Raw genomic sequence first — 18,407 nt, 5'->3', positions numbered from 1 at the left:
GATTTTCGCCTGGCATAGCTTTGGACGTTTTCTGGCTGGGAGACGAGTAAAAAAACAATGGTCGCTCGCCGCCATCACTGTAGGGACCCGACGGATGGCAACGCGTTCGCTTGAGCGCAACCTCTCCGGAAAGACCTGTCTCGCCAGTGCAGGATACCGAGCAACATGCGTCTCATGTTTTCTTCGATATTCCTTCGGTAGCCACATTAGGTGCCCAAAGTAGGCATTCGATTGTGGCCAACATGCTTTCCTTTGCGTTTTTTTTTCTTCTTTCATTTCGGTGCTCCGGCCCCACAAAAGAAAAACAAGACATTGTTGCGACGCAGAAAATGGCCGCGCGGTGCAAGTTCGATTTCGTTACTTCTTTTGGGGAAAGTAAAGGGCCACGGGACGCTTCAGTTGCCGGATGCTCTTATAATATTATTGCGATAACAATTATATGGACCCTCCAGGCGCATTCCTGCCGTCGCTGTCGCCCTCATGTCCTGTATAAAGTCCAAGGGCGATAACTTCATGACCGTGCACCACATGCTGCATGTGCGAGGGAAAGCGTATGGTGGGGGGTGGTGGCATGGATGAGCCTACGATGGTCGCTCAGTCTTGTGTGCGCAAGGGAGAAAAGCGGGGAGGAAGAGCGCCGCCTTCCGCCGCGCGCGATATATCGAGGGGAGTGGAGGTAGGGGGGATAGCGGGCCTTAGTATTCTGTGATCTGTGAATCTGTAATTGTCCAGCATATTTATTTGCCTTGTTTCATGCATTATATACAGTGACTTTTTCTTAAATGTGTAGATTTATTGGAGACTTATACGCAGTGGCGCAGCAACAGAGGTTGCCGGGGGGCCTGGGGCCCCGGGTGTAAGGGGCCAGTGCGGGGGGGGGGGGGGGGGGAGAGGGGGTGTAATATACATCTGAAGACAACCCTCTTTCCGCCGGCTACACCCGGGGGGGGGGGGATGACAGAAGACCTATGGGCCCCGGGTGCCAGACGACCTAGCTACGCCACGGCTTATACGTATATTTAAATATCTTGTTGCGAGGTTTTGTGTATACGTGCAGTGAACTTTGTTTCCAGCGACATTTTTTTGCCCTTTATCAAACTGTATCTTCGCATTTGTATATTCCGTTGTATCTTCGCATTTCTAATGTACGAGGGCGAGTCAAATGAAAGTAAGACAACCCACCGCGCACAATAATGGTTCGGTTCATTACAGGCGGGGCATGACCGTAGCACACAGGCATCTCTCATTTACAGAACTGACACGCAGGTGTGAGGATAAAGGTTCTTTAATGCTCTCATACACTGGGTTGAACATGGTTGCGTGGCATAATGGACGCTCCAAAAGTTGAACAGCGTGGTGTCGTGAGGCTTTTGAAAGCTGAAGGTGTTTCCCAAAAAGGAATTAGTCGCCGTATGGCTGCCGTGTACGTTGAACATTGCATTTCATTGGCCACTGTGAAGCGTTGGAGCAAACGGTTCAAAGAAGGACGTGATAGTTGCAAAGACGATCCAAGACCGGGCCAAAGCCACCGTGCAATCACCCACAACGCAATTGCAAAGTTTAATGAGCTGATTAGACAAGAACGGAGGATAACCATCGATGAATGGGCGGAGCGTGTGAACATCAGTCACGGTTCGGTTTGAACCGTGACTTTTGAATTTGAACCACCGCCAGAAGACGGAGAGGTTCGGCGCTGCCTTGACTCATCTGATCCGGTATCACAATGAGAGTGACAACTTCTTGTCTGCAGTTGTGATCGCGGTCGAATCATGGCGTCACTACTACGAGCCTGAAACACGACGGCAATGCTTGCAGCGGAAACATTAGAATTCACCACCCGCAAAGGAAGCAAAGACCGTCATTTCCGCCGGAATGGTGTTGGTCACTTTTTTTTCGATTGTCTGGGGCCATTACTGATCGAATTTGCTAAACCTGGAGAGACTAGCAATCGTTTCCGATATTGTAAAACCCCGGACCGGCTGCGTGTCGCACTCAAGAACAAACGACATGGAAAATTGACGAATAGGGTCATCTTGGTTCACGATAATGCCCGTCCTCCCGTCGTTAATGTCGTTAACACAAAACTGGCAAAGTTCAAGCTGGTGACGCTGCAACATCCGCCATTCAGCCCAGACCTGTCGCCTTGCGACTTCCACAATAAATTGAAAAAAAAAACAGCTCAAGGGAACCAGATTCGTGTCGGACGATGACTTGAAAGAGGAGTTTTATGAGACGGGAATCACGCGGCTCGTTATTCTGTTGGACAAATGTCTCAATGCTCATGGAGACTACATTTAAATGAGTTGGCCCGTTTTCATATTTATTTTTTATTTATTTATTCCGTACTGCCAGCCTGTTTTAGAGGCCCTAGGCAGGAGTGGGATATACATATAGGCTTTAAAGCCAATAACATGTGAAACACAAGAAAGAAGAAAAAAAAGAGAAAAAGAAAAAAAAGGTGGAAACAAGCAAAGCGTCATCTTGGTACAATGCAAAAGAAAGAAACAACAATAAAAAGGAAGGAAGATATCAAAGAATTCTGCAATACAGCACATGTTTACACAATGGCTTATATACATACACACACAAAGAAATTAATGGTGCCCTTAACATGATATGATCTATATCACATAGTGTATGGATTAGGATAGAAATCGTGAGAAACGTTTCGGTTCATAGATTAATGAGTGCGTGCATGAAGGACGATATGGTGGAGCTTTGAAGAACGTTTTCAGGCAGGGCGTTCCAGTCATGGATGGTTCGGGGGAAAAAGGACTGCTTAAATAATGTGGTATGGTGCGAATACTCGTCTAACCTGAATGAATGTGATGAACGCGTTGGGCGCCGGCTACAAGGGGTAATATACAATTTTTTATCTAGTTTTACATGTTCCCGATGAATTAAATATAACATTTTGAGCCTGTCTCGATACCGTCTTGCCTCTAGGGTTTCCAGGTTCGCCTGCTGTAAAAGAGCGCTAACTGATGTATGACGGCGGTAGGAATTAAAAATAAACCTGACTGATTTCCGCTGTATCATTTCAATCATATTTATGTTTGCTTGGGTGTAAGGATCCCAGACAGGAGTAGCGTACTCTAACAATGGTCTGATAAAAGTCTTGTATGCTAATAATTTTATATGTACATGTAGATTTAGCCAAGGTCCTCCTCAGGTATCCGAGCTTATTCATGGCTTTCTTTTTAATGTGAGCTACATGACTATTTCACCTAAGGTCCGACGTAATTACTAAACCAAGGTATTTATATTCTGTAACAGAGGATAAGTTATGGCCATTAATGCTGTATACAAAGGGTAACGGCTTCTTTTTGCGTGTGATGATCATTGATACTGTTTTTGTTAGGTTAATGTTCATTTGCCACTCTAAGCACCAAGTCGCTATTGCTGATAAAGATGAATTTAGGATCGTCTGATCTGCCTCGCTGTGAATTTCATGGTAAAGTACGCAGTCATCTGCGAACAGTCGAATTTTAACTGGTATATTATGCACTATATCATTGATAAAAACTAGAAAGAACAGAGGGCCCAAGACTGATCCCTGTGGGATTCCAGATTGTACATCGGATAAGTCTGATTTCGCATCTTCAACAACGACTGTCTGTCGCCTGCCCGTAAGATACGCCTCAATCCAGTGAAGTAGTTGCTCGTTTTTGAGAATAGGTTTTAACTTTGATAACAACTTTTGGTGGGACACACGGTCGAAGGCTTTCTCAAAATCTAAGAATACCATGTCAATTTGGCCTTGGCCGTCTAGTGCTGCCGCGATTTCATGCACTGTTTCTAATAGTTGCGTTACAGTGGATTTCCCAAGACGGAAGCCGTGTTGTCGCGGGTCACAGAGGCCATTACTTTCTATGAAGACTGAGATGTGCCTAAATATCATGTGTTCTATAACTTTTGATGAAGTGCAAAGTAGGGAGATAGGACGGTAAGATTGGAGCAATGAACGGTCGCCTGATTTAGGGATGGGAATTATTTTTGCATGTTTCCAGTCACGTGGAATTTCTGCACATGAAAGTGATTTATTATAAATAACGTAAAGATATTTGGCGCACCATTCGGCGTATCTGACCAAAAAAGCATTAGGTATTTCGTCGACGCCTGGCGACTTCTTTATATCAAGATCAAGGAGCAAGGACAGTACACCTGCTTCGTTTACGTCGAGATCATCGATGGGTGGAATATCATTTAAAGCAGCTATGTGCGGTGTGTTTCCATCATCCCTCGTGAACACAGAGCAAAAGTACTTGTTAAGTTCATTTGCAATTTTCAGTTTATCTTTCACTATGAAACCATCCACACAAATATCAGACACGTGGGTTTTCTTTGGCGATAAGTACCGCCAGAACTTATCCGGGGATGACAGAAGAAAATTTTTTAAAACAACATTTTGATAATAGTCTTTCGCTTTCGAAATCCCAGTTTTTAGCTGTAGACGCAGGTTGGTTAGCTTTTCGGCGTTAGCCTTTGAGGGTCGTACTTTATGTTGCTTTCTTACTTGCTTTAGTTTTCGCCCAAGTCGTACGAGGTCTCTTGTCATCCACGGATTCGTTTCACATACAACTTTCCGCTTTATGGGCACAAAAGTGTCGATACAGTTGTGAACAATATTTTTAAAGAAACACCATAAGTTGTCAACGGACACAACGTGAGATTCTGAAAGAGATGCAAATTCAGAAAATTTACTCTCTAAGGCATCAAGTATGTCGACATCACTAGCGCGCAAGAAGTCAGGAATCGAGTACTGGTTTTTAGAGGGTTTGAACCTGAAATTTAGCTCTAGTGTAAGGCATATCATTCTATGATCCGAAATTCCCTGGAATATGTCGACACTCGGATTACGATTGAGGACTTGGTCGTTTACAAGAAAGAGATATAATGTGCTTTGCGCGCGAGTCGGTTGTTTTACCAGTTGAGTCAAAGCATGAAAAAGAACGATGTCAGTTAAAGGCTCAGCTGCCGCGCAAAGGGCATCAGGGAAATCAGTTGACCAGTCTACTGACGGGACGTTGAAATCACCAGCAAGCAAAACATTCTTGCCCTGTATGCCAGTTGTACACAAGAATTCATTCAGAGCGTCGAAGAATGCGTCACAATGTGGTGGGCGGTAAAAACCACCAACTATAAGATGGAAATCGTCCAAAAACACCTTCGCGATGACGCATTCAGTGCCGGCAATATCAGGTAACCTTTGTACTTGCAAACAGTCTTGAAACAACAAAGTGACTCCGCCTCCGCGGGAATCTCGATCTTTCCTGTATGTTTTGTACCCTGGTGGTGTTATCTCGAAGTCCAGGATGCCAGAGTGCAACCAAGTTTCAGTTATTATCATTACATGTGGCTCATGCGCCACTGCAATGCTATGCAAGTCGGAAAGCTTATTTACAATGCTGCGTGCGTTTAAATTAAGGCATCGGAAGCTTTTTTGGGTGCCCGAAGAAGTTCACTGTTTCTTCCTAGGTTTATTGGTATTTTTTGGGTATATTCGTATTGGCTCATTCTCATTTGGCTCGTCCTTGTATATTCTGTAGAACTCCGGCTTTCTATATGTGCTCTCTTTTGCGACTATAATTTCGGTGCCATTACTCACAATACACGACCGGTGACAGCTCCTCCTGCGCAATACATTGCAACAAAGGAAAGTGTCATTGAGATATTTCCCTGGCCGTTGCTTATGTAGAAAATGTAAACAAGGTTCTTGAATGACAAAGTTTAATTAAAATATTTGTCCTGAACTTCTTCATTTCACAGCCTTTACATTTTTCATATCAGCGGCATGCATTGCTTTGCTGGTTTCGAACTGATACAGTTCTAAAGTTCGCGTGACATTTTCTTTACTTATTGAATAGACAGAAAGCATGGAAACATCGATATCAGTTATTTCGGGCACAATTTTCGGGACATATGAGTATATTCTTCTATGAAAATATACATATTTTACTTGTCTTTACAGTGCGTAGCGTTCAAAAATTCGTTTGTACCATCTTTGGCAATTGCAATGTTGTTATTATTGATGTAGTTGATCCCTCGAAAAATTCTATAAGGAGGATGCCTAGCTGCAGCATGAGCCCCCCCCCCCCCCCCCCCTCGAACAAAATTTCTGGCTACGCCACTGTATACAGGGTGTTTCACGTAACTTGTGGCAAGGATTTAAAAAAAGAAAGTGGTTAGTCGCGGCTGAATGAAACCAAAGGCACGGGGTTTGCCGTCATGTGGCGCTCCTTAAAGTATTTTATAATCCGCTTAATTAGTTAATTACCTAAGATTAATTATGCAAAATGTTTAATAGCTCCTGTAGGGCCAAGTGCGTTCCGTTGAATTGTAGAGAGGGTTCAGAAACGACCGATACAATATTTTGTGGCAGCGGTTAAGAGAATGCGTTTCTTAGATGCCACAAAACTCCCTTTTGTATGTAACACGGGACACTGCGTGGTGGCAGCACATAGCAGGTTCATCATTCCTAAATCAAAACAAAATATAATTCCCTTCCCGGGTTTCTATCCAGAAAGGGAACTGGGCTCCAATCGAGGGAGTCGGGCTGCGGAAAGGAAGGAGAGTAGTAATAAAGACGCGAAGTTGATTACGAACTTGATGGGTGAAGAAGAGGAAGAAAAGAAAACGCGTCCTACAAAATATCGCTGCCCTGGAAAAAAAAAAAGAATGGAAAATAAACGTGGACAGCCGTACTTCGGACCGACGCTGTCTGAAACGGCTGACTCGAAGCAAGCGTCCTTAAACAGCCACGCTGCCGCGACTGTCGAGGGCGGGTCGAGATTTGCGTGCCATGAGCTCCTCGCGACCGATAAGAGGCCGGCGCGACACGCCGTTCGTGGCCTGCGGGGCGTGGCACACATGCTCTCTAGGGACGCCGCACTTGGCCCTCCGAGAGCGGTTCGATGCATTGTTGCTTTCGGGCTAACACGTTTCCATCTTGTGTGTCCCGGCTGCGGCCGAGCTGCTTGAAAGGGCGGATATAAAGCAGTTGGACGGGGCCTGCGCACACACGAGACAGGCAACACGTCGGCTCGTCGCGCGCTATCCGCACGACGAGGCGACTGCAGACACGAGTGGGACGCCTGAGAGAGTGCGCACAAAGAAAACGCCAGTGGCGTGGGTGTTTTTTTCCCGTCTTTTTCTTTTTCTAATTGCAATTTGCAGCGGATTGGCAGTTCTTTTCTTCATCATACGCAGCCCGAAGAGCACGACGTGTGTGTGTGCTTTTTGCTTAGATCGGAGTACGCCGCTGTAATTCTTTTATAACAAGCTCGCATTTGTGATAGTGCAAAAAATAAAAAAGCAAAGAAAACAGTTGCATAAGGTTTTACCAGGGCTCTCAAAAAATAAAAAAGCAAAGAAAACAGTTGCATAAGGTTTTACCAGGGCTCTACACATTTCCCTCATATGCGTGGTCGAGCTCATGCAAAACAGTAGAGTCCGTCCTTCTATATATTTCACCTTCTTCTAATACATGGATGCACCTGACGCCCGCACCCAGGCACTGTTACCAATTGAAATGCATTTAGGTTGCTCTGTCTCATCTCTGACGCTGCATGCGGGTTTCGTATTGCCGTCTTTAACTCTTTTATATGTATACACTTCTATACGCACTGACCGTAATTTTAGGGTGCTTGTTCCATCTCCGATATCTTCTTCTCTATCCTGACAGAGATTTTCCATTTCAACACCGGTCATTTTCATCTAAAGCATGTAAGCTCTCCCGCCAGCCCACCCCACCCACCCCCAGAACTTGTCTCTCTGCTGACATGTCCTGTGCCTGTCCCTTTCTCTCTCTGGCTCGTGGGTGCGGACGCAGGTTTCGAGACGCGTGTACTGACACCACGCCCTCTTAGCACGCGCTATGACCTACGTTAGAACATCTTTTTTAATCCTACTCTGGCGCTTTATATTTTCAAAGCAGGACGTATGAAAGTGTTGCCGTTAAGCAGTGCTGTCGGTAGCCCGTCAGTCTGCATTTGGGTGTCAAATGGTTGCGCGACAATCATGATCCCTTGTCTCAGTTTTAAGGCGCTCGTGCGCCAAGAGAATGCTTTCATCTCGAGAAAGAAAAAATATGATAATGGTAAGTTGCATTCTCAACGTCTGTCTAAACACTTTTCGAATAGTGACCGTCACGACAAATTGGTTCGCCACTATTTCAGGAGGGCGGCTGTTCTCACACAAAAGTTTTACCGGGCACCGACAGAGCCGACGCAAAGGTTCAGTGGAAGCGCGTCTTTCCGCCAGCCGGCTGTCCCCCAGCGCTGCATTTCTGCTTTTGCACTTAGTGGAAATTTCTCATCTACAAGGTGCCCACCCGAAGCTGTACAACAGAGATAATTGCGTCCTCCCGTGGCAGAACGAGGAATCTCGGTCGCGGACGAGATGCCAGGCGCTTCTTCAGTGGCACCGAAAATGAAGTTATCGAAGCCGGCGTTCTCCGGCTATACGAAGCGCGCGCGTCCGCTTATTGGTGACTGCTACAAGGAAGCTCTTACCATGTGAAGTATTGCTGCCGGTTCTACGCGAGCAAGGCCCTGCAGAAATAAATAAGCATGGCGGAGAATGGAAAAAAAAATGAAGAAATACTTTGGCCTGAAAGCGAGCAGTTTCGCGTAGCCGGGGTATCGCTTCCGCTCATAAGACGCGAGCTCCGGATTCATCCGAGGCACGACTGCGACTGGCGCAATGTAAATTAATGGCCACTTTCTTGACCGCACACTTTGTTACCCGCATGATTCACGATTCCTTTAGTTATGCGCCCTTCCGACAACTCGCGCAGACTGGACTAACACGATACGAGTCGGAGAAGACGCTTGGAACAAGGCCGGAAGGAAAAGAAAGTAAGAATGCACTAACACATGCGCGAAGAATGCATTATAACACATGCGCGAAGGGATTACGGCGCGCATGATTAGTATATGCCCGATGGCCGTGCGGGGATCGCTTTTTCTTTCCCTTGTTGTATATATTGGGCTTACGACTCGGTGAATATGTCTTAGAACATGCCCATTTCTCGAAAAAGCCCTTCAAACATTGAGCAATGTGAATTCTGTCGTTTCAATTCTGCGATAGAAGACCGCGTCTGGAGCAGCGAGCGAGCACTGGGCCGAGATGCTGTGGTTATGAACAATGGGCACACACACGCGCGCGCGCAGACATACTCACAATGTAGGAGCGCAGGCGAAGGAAGCCGAGTCGGTGAACTATCATTGCAACAACTGCCTTGAGTCACGCATAAGCATACGCCACACTATAGGCGCCGACGACGAGAAGGCTCGGAAGCCTATTACTGTTTGTCTTAGGAGTAAGCTACCTTGACGGACCATGAAGTAACTTTAATCATTTACAGTGATGGAAACATCGCCACTTACCGAGGTCGTAAATACAAAGCGCACTGAGGCTCACGAAAAAGAGACCCAGACGAGCTTACTCGGAGTAAGAATCAGTAGCAGTCAAGCGGAGCGGGGCTTAGTTGGCCTCACATTCCTAAAATCGGGTCCAAGCGGACTCATCCGCCGCACTGGCTCAGTGGCTTTGGCGTTGCGCAGCTGAGCACAAGGTCGCGGGTTCGAGGTTACACGGACTCAAGCTCACTCGACCTGACCATGAATTTTGCGTGAAGCGTGGCATATAAAGTGGAGGTGATATATCTGTATCATATGTATCCAATGTGTGCGTTCCTTAGGTTATTTTTGTTTTCAGGATCCTTGGGCCAAGAGCGAAGCATGGTCAGTCCAAGGATCGCTATTTCATGAGAAAAATACCGACTTTGCGATGATGAAGGAGCGTGCGCACCATGGCGGGGTGGCTACATGGCTGAACGCCTCGTGTGTTATTGCTACTGATTTATCGCGCAGAGAGGTGTTCGATGGCTGCGGGTTGTACATATAGGATGATTGCAGTGATACAAGCCGGATGTATCCCAAAATTCGGGTAACGATCACAAGGCCTGATTCATATGTCACCCGTGTTATCACATAATGCCAAGGCACCCCGTTGCAGCGGCAGACACAACGTCTAAGAGCAAGAAAAACGGAAGAAGACAGAGATATTTGCAGCAGACTTCGAGTCTGTACTAAAGGACACAGAAATCAAACCACCTTTTCCCTTTGATATCCTTTGCTCCTACCTTTGGTTATCATGAGCAGCCGACCCGGCCTTCTGAAGGATGGCCAAAAGCGAGAAGCAAAGAAGCTGCCTCGATATTGTTTTTACTGCGGCTGTGGGCGTCACAGTGTCTGCCCCCGGACAAGAACACCGATGACGAAGCCGACACAGCGCACTTCGTTCTTCGGTACTACTTTGCCTGGAAATGTCCGACGCTGAGAAGCAAGCGCATGTTTCACCGCATGAGCAGCAATGGAAACATAAACGTTCAAATGGTGGCCGCAGGGGTGACGCCGTACTCAGACGGGCGTTACATATGCTGCCATCATCGGCCTGAAATTCAGCGTCGCAAGTCCGAGCAATGCTCCAGCTCGCTGTCCTCTGTCGAGCTGAGCGACCTTCGTGAGGGAACGTCATTGCGTGCATCCATGCCCACTCTGTTGAAGATGGACAAGCTTCCGATCTGTCTGGCCCCGGCTATAGTTCGCATCCACGGCCACACCCTGAGGTGACCCAGCTGTACGGGAACAAACCGCGAGAGGGAGAACGACCTCCGAAGGAATTATCTCGGGATGTTTCTTAGGGCCATCAGGACACCGCTGTTAGTCAGAACTGTTCAAGAGGTTGATAGAGTCACTATCTTGTACAAATTATGTCAAAGCATTTCGTCTCGTTTTCTTCATCATTATGGTCACCATCATCGTCGTCTCCTGATACCTGCGGTGAAGACCCATTTCGCCCACTCGTGGTCGTATTAATACCCAGTGTGCGCCACTGAAATAAGTGAGCTGAGAGTGAAGCCGAGCCCAGGCCATCTTTTTAGGGGCACCGAGTGCCGAAAGATATGTCCGCAAGAAGCGTTAACTTAATCCTTGCGCCACAAAACACCTCATTCATCATCAGCTTTAACTTAACGCTTTCTACGGTTTCCATTTGAGAAGCTAGCCACATCACATTTGCTTAACGTGCGACCTTGAATAAAGAATTTTCGCATCACGACAAATTATATTAATGATCGCAAGAACCACGCGCCAACGAAATGAGCATTTTAATTGCGAAAGCTGATATTTTATATCTTAGTTAGCCAATAATATATTCTACACGGACAAAAACACACGGACATTGCGCGAACTCCCACAGGCACGGCTTGCTTTTTCTTTCCCTGCGGCTTCAGCGCCTGGCCTCGCAGGCTGTTGCAGGGACTGCTATTCCAGAATTGTCTTTGCACACCCTCCCTTCACTCCTTTATTGCGCTTGTACCAGTGCCTACTCCTTTTGAGCCTTACAACTTACAAGAATCCTAAGCTTTACCCCGTCGCTGCACCGTCTAGTGGTGCCTTGCGAACATTTTGCAGATGAAGAAACAAAGGTTGAGAACTAAGCAATTCGTCATGGCTTCAGCAAGATTGAAAGTGTGCAGAAGTTTCTTGCTAGATTTCACAAAAAAGTATATAAAGGGTTCCAAGCATTCGAAAACTTCAAATAACGAATCGAATAATAATCTTTATCATCATCCCCCGCCTGTTCTATGTCCACTGCAAGACGAAGGCCTCTCCCTGAGATCTCCAATTACCCCTGTCCTCCTCCAACCGATTTCAACTAGCGCCCGCGAATTTCCTAATTTCATCGCTATAGACCTAGTCTTCTGTCGACCTCGATTGTGTTTCCCTTCTCTTGGTACCCATTCTGTAACCCTAATGGTCCAACGCTTATCTAACCGCAGATTACCTGACCTGCGCTGCTCCCTCTTTTCTCTATGTCAATTAGAATATCGTCTATACCCGTTTGCTCTCTGATCCAAACCGCTCTCTTTCTGTCTCTTAACGTTATGCCTAGCAATCTTCGTTCCATCGGTCTTTGCGCGCTCCTTAACTTGTTCTCAAGCTTCTTTGTCAGTCTCCAAGTTTACGCCCCATGCGTCAGCACTGTAAAATGCACTGATTGTACACCTTCATTTTTAATGGTAAGCTTCCAGTCTGGAGCTGGCAATGTCTGCCGTATGCGATCCAACCATTTTTATTCTTCTGTAAATTTCCTTCTCATTATCAGGGGTCCCTGTAATTAATTGACCTTGGTAAACATACTCCTTCACAGACTTAAGAGGCCGAATGGCGATCCTGAACTCTTGTTCCTTTGCCTGGCTATTTATCATTATCTTTATCTTCTGCATATTAACCTTCAACCCCACTCTTACACTCTCTCTGTGAAGGTCCTCAATCATTTGTTGTAACTCGTCTGCACTGTTGCTGAATAGAACAACGTCATCGGCAAACCGAAGGTTGCTGAGGTATTCGCCGTCGATCCTTACTGCTAAGCCTTCCCAGTTTAATAGCTTGAATACTTCTTCCAAGCACGCAGCGAATAGCAATGGAGAGATTGTGTCTCACTGTGTGACCCCTTTCTTTATAGGTATCTTCCTGCTTTTCTTGTGTAGAATTAAGGCAGCTGTAGAACCTCTGTAGATATTTTTCAAGGTATTTACGTAAGCTTTCTGTACTCCTTGATTACGTAATGCCGCTATGACTGTTGGTATCTCTACTGAATCAAATGTCTTTTCGTAATCTATGAAAGCCATATAGAAAGGCTTATTATACTTTGCGGATTTCTCGATAACCTGATTAATGACATGGATGTGATCTATTGTAGAGTATCCCTTCCTGAAGCCAGCCTGTTCCTTTGGTTGACTAAAGTCCAGTGTTGCGCTTATTTTATCGGAGAACATTTTCGTAAATACTTTATATAATACTGGGAGTAGGCTAATGGGCCAATAAATTTTCAATTCTTTAACGTCTCCCTTTTTGTGGATTAGTATAATGTTTGCATTATCCAGTTTTCTGGGGCAGTCGATAGACACTTCGTATAAAGAGCCGCCAGGTTTACAAGCATTATGTCTCCTCCATCAGTTGATTAAATCGACTGTTATTCCATCGTTTCCTGCCGCTCTTCCTCGTTTCATGTCTTTCAAAGCCCTTCTGACTTCATCGCTAGTTATAGGAGAAGTTTCTGTATCCTGTTTCTAATTGAGGTATCCTGACTCCTCTGGGTACTGTACAGGTCAGTATAGAATTCTTGCGCTGCTTTTATTACACCTTCAATATTGCTGATGAACTTACCCTGCTTATCTTTCAGTGCATACATCTTGGTTTGTCCTATACGAAGTTTCTTTTTCTCTGATTTATGGCTGCGTCCATTTTTTACGGCTTCTTCAGTCTTTCTCACGTTATAAATTCTAACATCACTTATTTTCGCTTTGTTGATCAGTTTTGACAGTTCCGCGAATGCTATCTTATCTCTTGAGTTGGACACTTTCATTTTTTGTCGTTTCTTTATTAGGTCTTTTGTTACTTGGGAGAGCTTGCCTATTGGTTGCCTTGGTGCCTTGCCTCCCACTTCGACTGCTGCCTCTGAAGCCAACCTAGTTACGGTTTCATTCATTAGCTCTACGTCATCATAATCTCTCTTTTCTAAGGCTGTATATTTGTTTGCAAGTGCCAGCCTGAATTTGTCTGCTTTTACCCTTACTGCCTCTAGGTTGACCTCTTTCTTCTTGACCAATTTTGCTCTTTCTGTCTTCAAGTTGAGGTGAATCCTGGCCCTTGCAAACCTATGATCACTGCACTTTACCCTGCCTATCACTTCTACATCCTGCAGTATGCTGGGATCAGCAGAAAGTAAAAAGTCTATTCCATTTCTTGTTTTACCATTAGGGCTTTTCCAGGTCCACTTTCTGTTCCTACGCTTCCTGAAAAAGGTGTTCATTATTCGAAGCTTATTCCTTTCTGCGAATTCTACCAGCATGTCTCCTCTAGCGTTCCTAGAATCGACGCCGTAGTTGCCAATTGCTTGTTCACTAGCCTGCTCTTTCCCCACTTTTGCATTGAAGTCGCCCACTACTACAGCATACTGAGCTTGCACTTTTCTCATCGCTAATTCAACATCTTCGTAAAACTGATCTACTTCCTCATCCTCGTGACTGGATGTTGGAGCGCAAGCTTGTACTACCTTTAATCTATACCTCTTAATAAGTTTGATTACGACTACAGCTATCCTCTCATTAATGCTGTAGAATTCGTCAATGTTGCCCGCTATGTCCTTATGGATTAGGAATCCTACCCCGTATTGCTTCTTATCTAGGAGACCTCTATAGCAGAGGACATGTCCGTCATTCGGCAATGTATAAGCCTCATCAGTTCTAATCTCACTAAGGCGGATGATATCTAAAACAATGTATGATAGTTCATCAAATAGTCCTGCTAAGCTAGTCACACTCGAGATGGTTCAGGTGTTACACGTTGCAAGAGTCACTTTCCATCGGCGGCCTGTCCGGACCCAGAGATTCTTAGCACCCTCTGCCGCGTTACAGGCCTGACCGCCGCCTTGGTCAGGTGCTTCGCAGCTGCTGGGGACTGAGGGCCATTGGGTAATTAAGTGAGCCGGTTGGGAGGGAGAATCTAATAGGCCGTATTCATAAGTACGAATATTTTCCGAATTGTTTAAGTCCTCTAGTGTGCGCAATCAAACATAAAATGGCAGCAAGAGTGCGATAAATTTGTACCTTTCACCCTTCGTAGACATAAAACTCCGAAGTTATGTATAGTGGAGGCCACCATAAATCTCTCAGGTAGCCAACCTTTTCCTTTAAACTCCGATGCGCTATCGTATTGTCCGTGTGCCGCCGTCATCACAGATGCTGGCGCCACGGAAGATGCCATGGTCCACGCGCACGCTGCGACAATGCGCCGGGGACCCTGAATGAATAGTGCCTGGTGAGAACAGGGAGGACCGTGCGAGCGCCAGCGAACGAGAGTTTGACTCGTTCGGACGAAGGAATCGGCGGGCACGGCTCGTGAAATATTGAACAGCGGGCGGTGCCCGCTCACCCATTCGGCGCAGGTGCCCGAAAGGGCGATGCGCGCGTCGCGTGGACGCGGCTGTTGTCAGGAGGATCGCCGAAACTAGGGTTCGAAGCGGCAAAATAAGCCTGATGACAGCTGGTGCAAAGACAACCAGAAAACAAAAGCGACCACTGTGGCGTGCTATGGCTACCCAACTTGTAACGCAATTCGAACGGCGCGTGAGCCGCTATTTCAATGATTTATAAATTTCGGAGACAACGCGACCTTAAACTTTGGTCACGTTTTGTTTTCGGTCAACTGTGTAAGCTCCGATTCTCAGGACGTGATAAGAATAGAACGCAAGGCCTCCGCGCGGCCCTTCATGAAGCGCATGCTCGACCGCACCGCGGGGACCACTGACCAATGCATCGTTTTTCGTTGAGAACGTTTTCAAATTGTAAAAGGTATCTCAAGTCGATTTGCTCGCTCTCTCTCTCATTGACATTTATTTATTTATTTATTTATTTATTTATTTATTTACCTAACACGCACGCAAGTTTGGAACATGGCGTTAAGGGGAGAGGGGGGCTACAGAGATAATAAAGCAAGTAGATGGTACATAGCATCACAAAAATTGCTCAATTTGGGCAAATGTACACAAGTGTAGTGCGATAAATAATGGAAACAACCTCTTAGCCCTTCAGGAAAGGTACCAAAACAACCAGCACACCGCTTATGTCGATGCAGCAAAGCAAAATCACCAAACTTACGTAGTGAGCGTCGTGACCGGAGAGGGAAGTATCCTCAACGCCGCGACCATAAAAACAGCGTCCACCGTGGAAGCGGAAGAGACTGCCATTGCTTTGGCCATCATGAATCCCTCCGTGCAAACAATCATAAGCGACTCCAAAAGGGCAATAGTCAACTTTTCGAGAGGCAGCATAGGCGTATGTGCAGCGCGAGTCCTACGGGACTTTAATAATGAAAGCACTGTTGAACTCGTATGGGTCCCTGCCCATTCGGGGAATCAAGGGAATGAGGAGGCGCACTGGGTAGCCCGAGGTCTAATCAACCGGGAGATGTGCCCCTCAGACTCGGATCCCATGGATGAGGCACCGACGACATACCAGGAAATAACAAACTATTACAAGCAAAAAAGGCGAATTTACCCGCCTCCAAACGCAAGCCTCACGCGAGCGCAAGCCTCGATCCTGCGTCGAATCCAAACTAAATCGTTCCCCAACCCACATTGGCTATCCATAATTACCAACGGGCAATGGAACCCAATATGTCAAAATTGCACAAATCAAACATTGGCTACCCAAAATCACATTCTTTGGGGGTGCGAGGGCTTACCCCCTCCCAGGTCGCTCCTGCCAGCTCCCTCACAACAGACGTGGGAAGAGCTGCTCAGAACGCCGGAAGAAAAAGTACAAAAAGCCCTCGTTGCCTGGGCCGAAAGGGTCGCTCCTCGTGAGGGGCCATTCTAGGACTCGGGCCTGCCAGGTCATAACTGAGCAGAGTGTCAATAAAGTTGTTACCACCACCACCACCACCTCTTAGAGAAACAAGTACTCAAAGAACACACCTGCTCAGAATGCAAATAATTAAAGAAGCAAAACCAGACAAACAAGCTTTACACAATCAGCTAGCGACAGCAGTAGAAGGACGCCAATAACTTTACAGTAGTCAATGTATAAAAGATTAGATTACTATAGAATACAATTCGCTCATTTCTGAAAACTATTGGGCCACGTATGTTGATTATACTATCTGGAATCCCGTTAGAAAATGTAATCGAACGAAACAAAGCTGAGTTGTTGAATGCCCGCGTTCGGTCAAACAGACGTTGAAAGCTTGCGATTATTATTTAAGCCACTCGAAGTGCGATATGGCTCGACAAGCGGCAATGTGGTTGGATGGCGACTGCATATTAATTTGTACAGTAAGCAAGCAAATAAGTGCAATATTTCTGCGAGACTGTAAGCATGGATCAAGAGGAAGGTACGCTGGGCACGTTCGTATTCCATACTGGAACTATTGACAGATTGACAGCGCGAAATGGAACGAATTACATAAGAAAAATACACGGACAAGCACTGACTATCAACAGAAAACTATATTGAAAGCACAGATATAAATAAGCGATGGTGCACGTGACAACTGAAAATGATGCAGTAAAGGTGCACTTGACATGAAATAAAAATATCAGCAAATCCCTAAAGAAACTCCTCAAGGTAATCTATCTCTGACTCATGGTGCGAAACAGACGGATGCGTAACACACGTGCCTTGTCGATGGAATAAGTTTCTACTATTCCTCGGACTGATTTATCCCCGTACCTCGATAGTGCTTTGGTTTCTGAAGGCACTGGAGCGCAGCCACTTTCGCATTTCTCGCAGTGCAAGGCTAGATTCGAAGACGGCTGACCCCTCAGGGAAGCCATGTGTTCCCTAAGGCGTACATTGACGCATATTTCCGTCTGCCCAACGTACCGCACGCCGCATGAGACGGAAATTTCATACACCACTCCTTTCTTGCATTGAACGTGTTTTACCGGTGCTGAATGTCGCACACCCGTTGTTCCTGATCCATCCCTTCTGTCCTTTTATGCACGGCAGCACAAATCCTGCCCAACGTGTTTTTCGCTGAAAAAACGAGAATAATACCGTACCGTGCTCCAACCTTCTTCAAGCGACGCGAAAGGCCATGTATATAAAGAACCCTTACCATATGACCGTTATTAACGCCCCTTACTCACGTTCTCCCACTACTTTCGCGTTACCATTTCTACAGACTCCTTTCACTCAGGAAGGCCAAATAACGTACAGGGTATCCCGCCTCGCATAGTCTTCCCAACCGTCTAGTAAAGCTTTCTTCCATCAAATGTGGGCAAGATTTCTTCAAGGACGCAGTCGAACAGGATCAAGCTATAGCATTCTTAACAACTGTGGAATGCCCTGAGCGAAAATCAAGAACTGGTTTAATAGACCGGGGAGAATACATCGAGCAGGTGTGTAGTCCCCCAAACCTTATACTCAAGTCTTAAGATTGGATTACCCCAATGTCCGGCACTTCGCACGTGAAAGTGAACCGCGACCCCTTCTCCATGAAAAGGTTAAGTGCATCGGCCCGCGCTGTAATAGACCTACTTGCGTCCACCAATATAGAAAAATCATCGACATACCTAAGTGTTTTTTCCGCTGCACCCTCCAAAACGGGCTCAAGCAGGCGATCCACCTTACTCAAAAAAAATTCACTAAGTATCGGTGTCACTGTTGAACCCACACACTCCTAGTTTCGGTGTGTAAACGACACCCCTCCATTCAGTAACAGGAGAAGATAAATAACCAAACAATAGCTGCAAAAAGGTACCCAATGAGACGCTGCAACATTTCAAAAACTTTTGTTCATCGTTGTCGTCCTGTATACAATCCCTTACGCACG

This window comes from Dermacentor variabilis, chromosome 1 (assembly GCF_050947875.1).
Source record: "Dermacentor variabilis isolate Ectoservices chromosome 1, ASM5094787v1, whole genome shotgun sequence".
Classification (NCBI taxonomy): Eukaryota; Metazoa; Arthropoda; class Arachnida; order Ixodida; family Ixodidae; genus Dermacentor; species Dermacentor variabilis.
Note: the sequence above shows the minus strand (reverse complement) of the source record.